Raw genomic sequence first — 7,856 nt, forward strand, 5'->3', positions numbered from 1 at the left:
GTCCATGTTTTTGTTGATTGTATTTTATTATCCCATCTGTACTGCTTCTACTAATCAAAGGTTATGTGCCCTTGTATGAGATCAAATGAACCTCGAAGACTACTAGCTGATTCAGCATTGTTTACATGTTTGTCCAATTTTGGAGCACAGTGTAGGGTGCATGCATCTGTTGACCACGTCTGAAAGTGAAATAATACTTTGAATTTGAAACTGTAGTGTGCAACGTTAGCTGCTCAGCACCAAACAGTAGAAAAAGACAGTAAGAGATTAGCTGGTGAACATAGTGAAGCAAAAGCAGCCAAAGATCCAGATACATCCCTCAGGAGTTAGTAGAGACCAAAATCAGAGCTAAAACATGTAAATACTGGACTTAACATTCACCAGGTGGAAACAAATGTGACTACAAATAAATGATAATGTTGCTCCGGAACAGCTGGAGCGGCATAGGCAATTGTTTACACACAAATAAACAACTGACTAATGGTTAAACACCATGGTGACTCAGTGTGTTAAATTCAAATTTTCTCTCTCTTACTACTTACAACGAACCAGAATCTCAAGACCACACTATTTTTAAGGAGCCCACAAAATTGTGTCTCAGTTTATTCCAGTGGATCACACATGGTGTAAATTATACTTCACTGTGTGTGTGTGTGTGTGTGTGTGTGTGTTTTTTTTAACTTCTTGTAGTAGCAGATGGGTGTGGTGTGACAAGACAACTACTGAGCATCACAAGGTCACTTCAGGACACGTCATTGATTGAATGTGTCTGGATGCCTTAACCTCCTCTGAATTATTTAGAAATATCATACAGTTATCAGATTTTATGTTGCCTCTGCTATTATATCACAAGTCTGGCCTGACAGCAGCAGCAGGTGCTCTCGCTCTGTAACAAGCAAACACTGGCCATGAGCTGACTAATCTTTGAACCCTGTGCAAACTGACAGCAGCAGTGTGTACGACCGAGCCATCCACACAGTGTGAGTGTACGTATGCATGTGTGTGTAAGAGCAGAGCAGAGCAACCCACCCTGCAAATATTTACCTGTTCTGTGAAGTGAAACTGACATTACTGTGACCACATAAAAAGGACAGTCGAGGCATTTCATTGTGGCAGGGTCTGGTTTTACAGCTCCTCAATGTCCAACTGATAACACTGGTTATTAAGACACATAGTGTTTCAATCATTCATATAACCTCTGCAATCATTAAATGAATTGAACGTCTTTTCTTTTATTCTTGTCATGTGTCTTGTCATTTTATATTTCTTAAGTCCTTTTTTGTTTTCTTTCTTATCTCTTAATGCAATTACTGTTAACATCTAGTTTATTTTTATTCAGGTATTTGTGTATATTTGTGGACCTCAGTGATTGCGTTGGCGAAGATAATAGAGATCCAATGAACAATAAACAACAGAAAAATTATTTGTGCGAGTGCACTTATTCCTTATGTCTTCTTAAAACTTTAATAATTAAATAAACTACCATAATGATATCATAATATCTGTTGTTATTGTTATGGGTGAAGCAGAGTTTAAAAGCAATTTAACAGCATGTTGCTTGTTGTACGTGGGTTGCATTGTGGGTAATCACCTTCAAATCTTCATATATATATCTTTCTACGTGTTGAACAGGTCTTCAGCTTGTGACGAGATTATACTGAGACCTACTTGCTGCATTTTTTTGACACCTGTCCCACCAGCGCCGTCACACAAAGTGACACCGTGAGTCAAGCTCTCCTGCTGGAGTCGGTGTTGCGGTGCATGAAGGGAGTTTTGAGCTGTAAGAGTAAACTGGATTTGTGTCATATCACGGCACACTTCAGAATGAGCTCAGTCAATAGTCTATCACGGTAGCAGCTGCAGGAACACACACAGGGAAAATGAGGACAAGGGGGGAAAGAGACAGAAATATCCTGACAGTCTGCCAGAACAGAAAGAAGAGAAGAAACATAATCATTCACAGAGCATAAAGGTGACCTGAAAATTGAGTGCCAAAACCAACTTATATGACCACAGCCACGACATGCCCTAAATTTCTCCCTCCCTTCTGCTTTAAGTGCAAGTACAAATGATTATTAATGCATTATTCACGAAACAGAGCCTTCTCCCCCAATTTTCTCCCCTCGTGTGCATCCTCTCCCTTTGATGATATAACCAAAGTGAGAGGGGAGAAAAGTGAGGGAGTGCAGAAACGGAGTAGTTCAGAGGATGGCTTTTCTCTTGGGAACACAGAACTCTCATCCCAAAGGGAACCCTGCACTCTTCTGAAACAGTCTGAATCTTCCTGTAGACCAGTCTCCAAACAGCAGCATTAACATATCAGTCATGTATCCTCTCAGCCGCGACTGCAACCACACACACATCAGTGTCAAGATACACACTTAGCTCGCTTACTCAGGCTGGCTTTCCATCAAACAGGTAAATGTAGGGTATTCCTGTACACATTGCTCCCTTCTTTATTAATAACATTTGAATTCAGGATTTACATGAAGGCACAAATGTGAAAAATGTTAATGGCAATCTGAAAAAAAGTACCGGAGAGAATAACCTCAGAATCACCCAGGGATTTCTTTGAACTTGGGGATCCAGATATGGCAGCAGTAACAATTGGATGAGCGCGCTACGGGGAAGATGAAAGGCAGTCAAACTTGTAGTCGTAATAAGTGGGTTGAGGCCTTTCATGATTCATACTGAGGCTTTATCTTACCATTCAGTCAAGCTAGTGATCGCAAATGTTGAATAGGCTTAGTATATATATATATATATATATATATATATACCACTGTATACCCACTGTTCTGAGTAGGCACACAGTGATATTTTAAAATAAATCATGATGTGTTCTCTCACAACACAGGCACCTGACCCTTAATTTAGTTTCACTGTTGAATCCAATTTATTATGGACAATGTGACTGTGTCCAAAATCACTCACTACTCACTGTATAGTAAACTATATCTTTTCTTTTTTAGTCTAATATAGTGAGTTCGCCATTTTATAGAGCTGTCCAAATGTATACTGAGAATTATTATACTGTAATTGGACTCCAAGTATGTATTTGAATTTGGAAAAGTAGTGTTCAACTGGTGGTCATTAATCCAGCCATATACACCATCATGTGTAGCAAAAAAATGGTCCACCAGCTGATATTGATCTAGTACATTTTAATTGTGCGGCAGCAATAGCCTACATATATATATATTTATTTTTTTTTTCATTGTATAGTCCCCCTACATAGACCTCAGATAGGGAGTTGGCAGTGAATGATGATTTTCAAAGCCTGTGTCTTTTCTACAAATGTTTTCTGTTCAACATTTTGGATTCACTTTCTTGTGGAGAGTTTAATTAGAACATTTATAGGAGGGGTGGAAGAAACAAAAATTAACTGATAAGATATCCCTTTTTTTATTCCATGTAAAAAGTTAACACGTTATATATATATATATATATATATATATATATATATACACTCACCTAAAGGATTATTAGGAACACCTGTTCAATTTCTCATTAATGCAATTATCTAATCAACCAATCACATGGCAGTTGCTTCAATGCATTTAGGGGTGTGGTCCTGGTCAAGACAATCTCCTGAACTCCAAACTGAATGTCAGAATGGGAAAGAAAGGTGATTTAAGCAATTTGAGTGTGGCATGGTTGTTGGTGCCAGACGGCCGGTCTGAGTATTTCACAATCTGCTCAGTTACTGGGATTTTCACGCAGAACCATTTCTAGGGTTTACAAAGAATGGTGTGAAAAGGGAAAAACATCCAGTATGCGGCAGTCCTGTGGGTGAAAATGCCTTGTTGATGCTAGAGGTCAGAGGAGAATGGGCCGACTGATTCAAGCTGATAGAAGAGCAACTTTGACTGAAATAACCACTTGTTACAACCGAGGTATGCAGCAAAGCATTTGTGAAGCCACAACACGCACAACCTTGAGGCGGATGGGCTACAACAGCAGAAGACCCACCGGGTACCACTCATCTCCACTACAAATAGGAAAAAGAGGCTACAATTTGCAAGAGCTCACCAAAATTGGACAGTTGAAGCCTGGAAAAATGTTGCCTGGTCTGATGAGTCTCGATTTCTGTTGAGACATTCAGATGGTAGAGTCAGAATTTGGCGTAAACAAAATGAGAACATGGATCCATCATGCATTGTTACCACAGGCTGGTGGTGGTGGTGTAATGGTGTGGGGGATGTTTTCTTGGCACACTTTAGGCCATTTAGTGCCAATTGGGCATCGTTTAAATGCCACGGCCTACCTGAGCATTGTTTCTGACCATGTCCATCCCTTTATGGCCACCATGTACCCATCCTCTGATGGCTACTTCCAGCAGGATATGCACCATGTCACAAAGCTCGAATCATTTCAAATTGGTTTCTTGAACATGACAATGAGTTCACTGTACTAAAATGGCCCCCACAGTCACCAGATCTCAACCCAATAGAGCATCTTTGGGATGTGGTGGAACGGGAGCTTCGTGCCCTGGATGTGCATCCCACAAATCTCCATCAACTGCAAGATGCTATCCTATCAATATGGGCCAACATTTCTAAAGAATGCTTTCAGCACCTTGTTGAATCAATGCCACGTAGAATTAAGGCAGTTCTGAAGGCGAAAGGGGGTCAAACACAGTATTAGTATGGTGTTCCTAATAATCCTTTAGGTGAGTGTATATATATATATATATATGTAAATATATATTTCTAATCCGCTTAATTTGGACAAAAAAACAAAGTGTGAAAACGAAAAGGATTTTTTTTTCTCAACCGTGTGCAGTACAGAGCCAGGCTAGCTGTGTCTCCCTGTTTCCAGTCTTGCTAAGCCAGGCTATAGCTTAATATTAAACATACGGACATGAAAGCGGTATCAAGCTATGCGGGGTGAAAGTAATAAAAATGAATTGTTTGGAGGTGATGAAAATGCATGTGAATTTAAAAAAATGGGTTGGAAATGGATGTGAAATGAGTCATAGCTCTGGGCATATTATGTACAGCTGGTTGTGTCTGTGTTTTTCTTTTGTAAAACAAATAATGAGCGATCAGCACTCTGATGTAAGCTACTGTAGCTGTCATATTCTGTCTGTCAAGGCTTTCCTCAAAAAGAAGTGGGCGTGGATTCATCAAAAGTGGGTTGGAAAACTGAAAATTGCTAGCTGTAAATGATGCCTGATGAAATGTCAGTTGGGTATTGTGAATGATGAAGGGCAGGGATCAGATGGTAACACAGGTCTGTTGTTTTTCAAAACAACACTCAGTTCACTCAATCAGCTTCATAAAATCAATTGACAATATATCACTCTATTTTTCAATTCACATGAAATTTCATCACTTCCATTAATAATTCATAAGCATTTTAATCACTTCCATATTTTAATAATTTTTTGTTACTCCCACCCTTGAGGCCATGACTGTTTTAATCAAATTGTCTTTATATGCTGCTATTCCGGGGCTCGGTTGAGTAATAAGAAATAACACCTACACATAATCACTTCACTTCATCATCAAAACCGTAACATGATGTTTTTACATTGCATTTTTGTACAAATTAAACAGATGAGATAACTTGGTAACTAGGACGTTTAGAGGTATTGGTAAGCAGATTTTTTTACCTTTGAGCCAGGCTAGCTGTTTACCCCTGTCTTCGTGCTGGGCTAAGCCTGTCTTTTTGTATGAATACCCCCCCTCTCCCAGATATAATGTTAATTAGTGAACTTCAGAGGTGGGTGGATTTTGCTAGCTTTGGAAAGAGCAAGGCTAAGCTAACCGGTTGTAGGCAGTAACTTAAAGTTTACCGCGCAGAGAGCGGTGTCAATGTTGGAATAAAGGAAAGCAAATGAACTTTCAGAATGTCTATTACTTTAAAATTATATTTCCATGTCTTTGACAAGGAGTTTTAAGCAAAAAGCAGAGCCGGTGAACATCTAAATCTACCATTCATCTCTGTGAAGAAGTTTAAATCTTGATCTAATGATAGAAGGGAATATATGTAGAATATTTTCCTGTCAAACCAGACCCTATTTCCCAAAAGCATTTTTTAAAATCTTTTTTGGAGATTTTCTTTTTTACGTCTACATTTTCTCTCCTTTCTCTCTAAAATCACATCCATCTAAAGTTACATGATGGCCTTGCTGCTGTCACGGCTCATGTTTCTCTGGAGTGTGCATATGCCCAGTGAGGGGGATGTCAGCAATAAATAGATTAAAGTGTGTAATGGCCCAATAACCACTCATGCACTGCTCTACCATGCACGGGTGATTCACTTAAAAAAACACAAGAAGGCTGCAGCTGTTAGGGCTGACTTAAGTTCAAATTTTTAGTTTAGTAAGAAACCGGAGGTGAGTGTGTATACAGTATGTGTGTGTGTGTGTGTGTGTGTGTGTATTTGTATTTGTATATAGAAAATGACTAAGGGCAGAGAAAGACAACACATCATCTATGAAAATACCTATTCAAGGCATGAGAACAAACCTGTGTGCACTTTGTGTGTGTGTGTGCCAAGGTGTGCATGTGTGTTAATAGGAAGCAGTCACAGGGCTGCTGACGGCTCCATAAAGGAGCCTTTGAATGACTTGGCTCTGGTAAATTCATAGCAGATGTGAGGGAAAGAATATCCACCCAGGCTGAGTGGCCCTTCACTGCGAAGGCGACAGGAGTCCAATCCAGGGGAGGCAGACGGACGGCAGACAGGAGCCAGGAGACACACACACACACACACTGGGTGAACTCCAATCAGCCAGGAGGGGAACTCTGCATGGCACTAAACAGGAGACAGGAGTTTTCCTTTGAGCCACTCTGGCTTTTAAATAGAAAATAATTCTCCCTTTTATTCCTGAAAGAACAACTTCCCTGTGTTGCTCTCTGGGCAGGTTTTCCGTTCAAGTGTACAAGTTCAGGCCAGGTGTGTGCTTCAGGGATTGCCTCCACACACTGCATCATGCTGGTTCCCTCTGGACCCACGGAGTCTGGACCGCTCCGGGGCCAGGCTTTATGCCACCTTTCCTGGCTCTGACTGAGCCACGGCAGGGGCTGGGGGAGACTGGCGCCTCACTGCCAATTAACATCCTCTCACACTGAGAGCATGGCCAGGTAACACACGCTAGGCTGATCTAGCAAAGAGCCCGGCAGACAGTCAGGTGGGGTGAGACTCATTAACTCATCCATGCGCTGGACATCTCTCGGTGATACTACCCGAGGCAAGTGTTTTGTGTCACAGCTTGAGAGCCAACAGTGGAGTTCGCTTACCTTAACACAAAGACTGGAAACAGGGGGAAACAGCTTAGATCTGTCCAAAGCTAACAAATAGTCAAGCAACATGTCACATAGCTCCCTGTGAAAACCACTACTTGTTGTCTTTGCTCTTCGATTTTTTACAGATTAAACAAACTGGAATGTGTTAATTAGTGAGGTGATCTGCTAGTGGACAGATTTTATAATTTACCGACAGAGCAAGGCGAACTGTTTCCCCTTATTTTCAGTCTTTATTCTAAGCTAAGCTAACTGCAGTAGTTTCACTATACAGACTTGACAGTGGTATCAGTTTTCTCATCTATCCCAGCATTCATGTGGTTCTGGAATAATAATTAATGAGCCAGGAGATGTTGTAACCACAAGCATGTGAAAATGTTGGCACACGACTTGCCAACTTGACACCATATTATGCAAAAATATGGAGGACAAAAGTAAACGTTGGGTTGATAGTAAGAAAACACATCTTTTTAAAGCTTAAAGCTTGTGAACCAACAAGTCCTCTTACCTAAACGACTAAATAGGTCGATTCTCCCAAAACGATATATATGACTGTTTTTCAAAACAACATGTACAAACGTTGGCAAGTACACGTGGTAAACG

The sequence above is a fragment of the Micropterus salmoides genome, unplaced genomic scaffold (genome assembly GCF_014851395.1).
Source record: "Micropterus salmoides isolate LMB-PRFRI ecotype aquatic unplaced genomic scaffold, ASM1485139v1 Ms_hic_scaffold_3, whole genome shotgun sequence".
Lineage (NCBI taxonomy): Eukaryota > Metazoa > Chordata > Actinopteri > Centrarchiformes > Centrarchidae > Micropterus > Micropterus salmoides.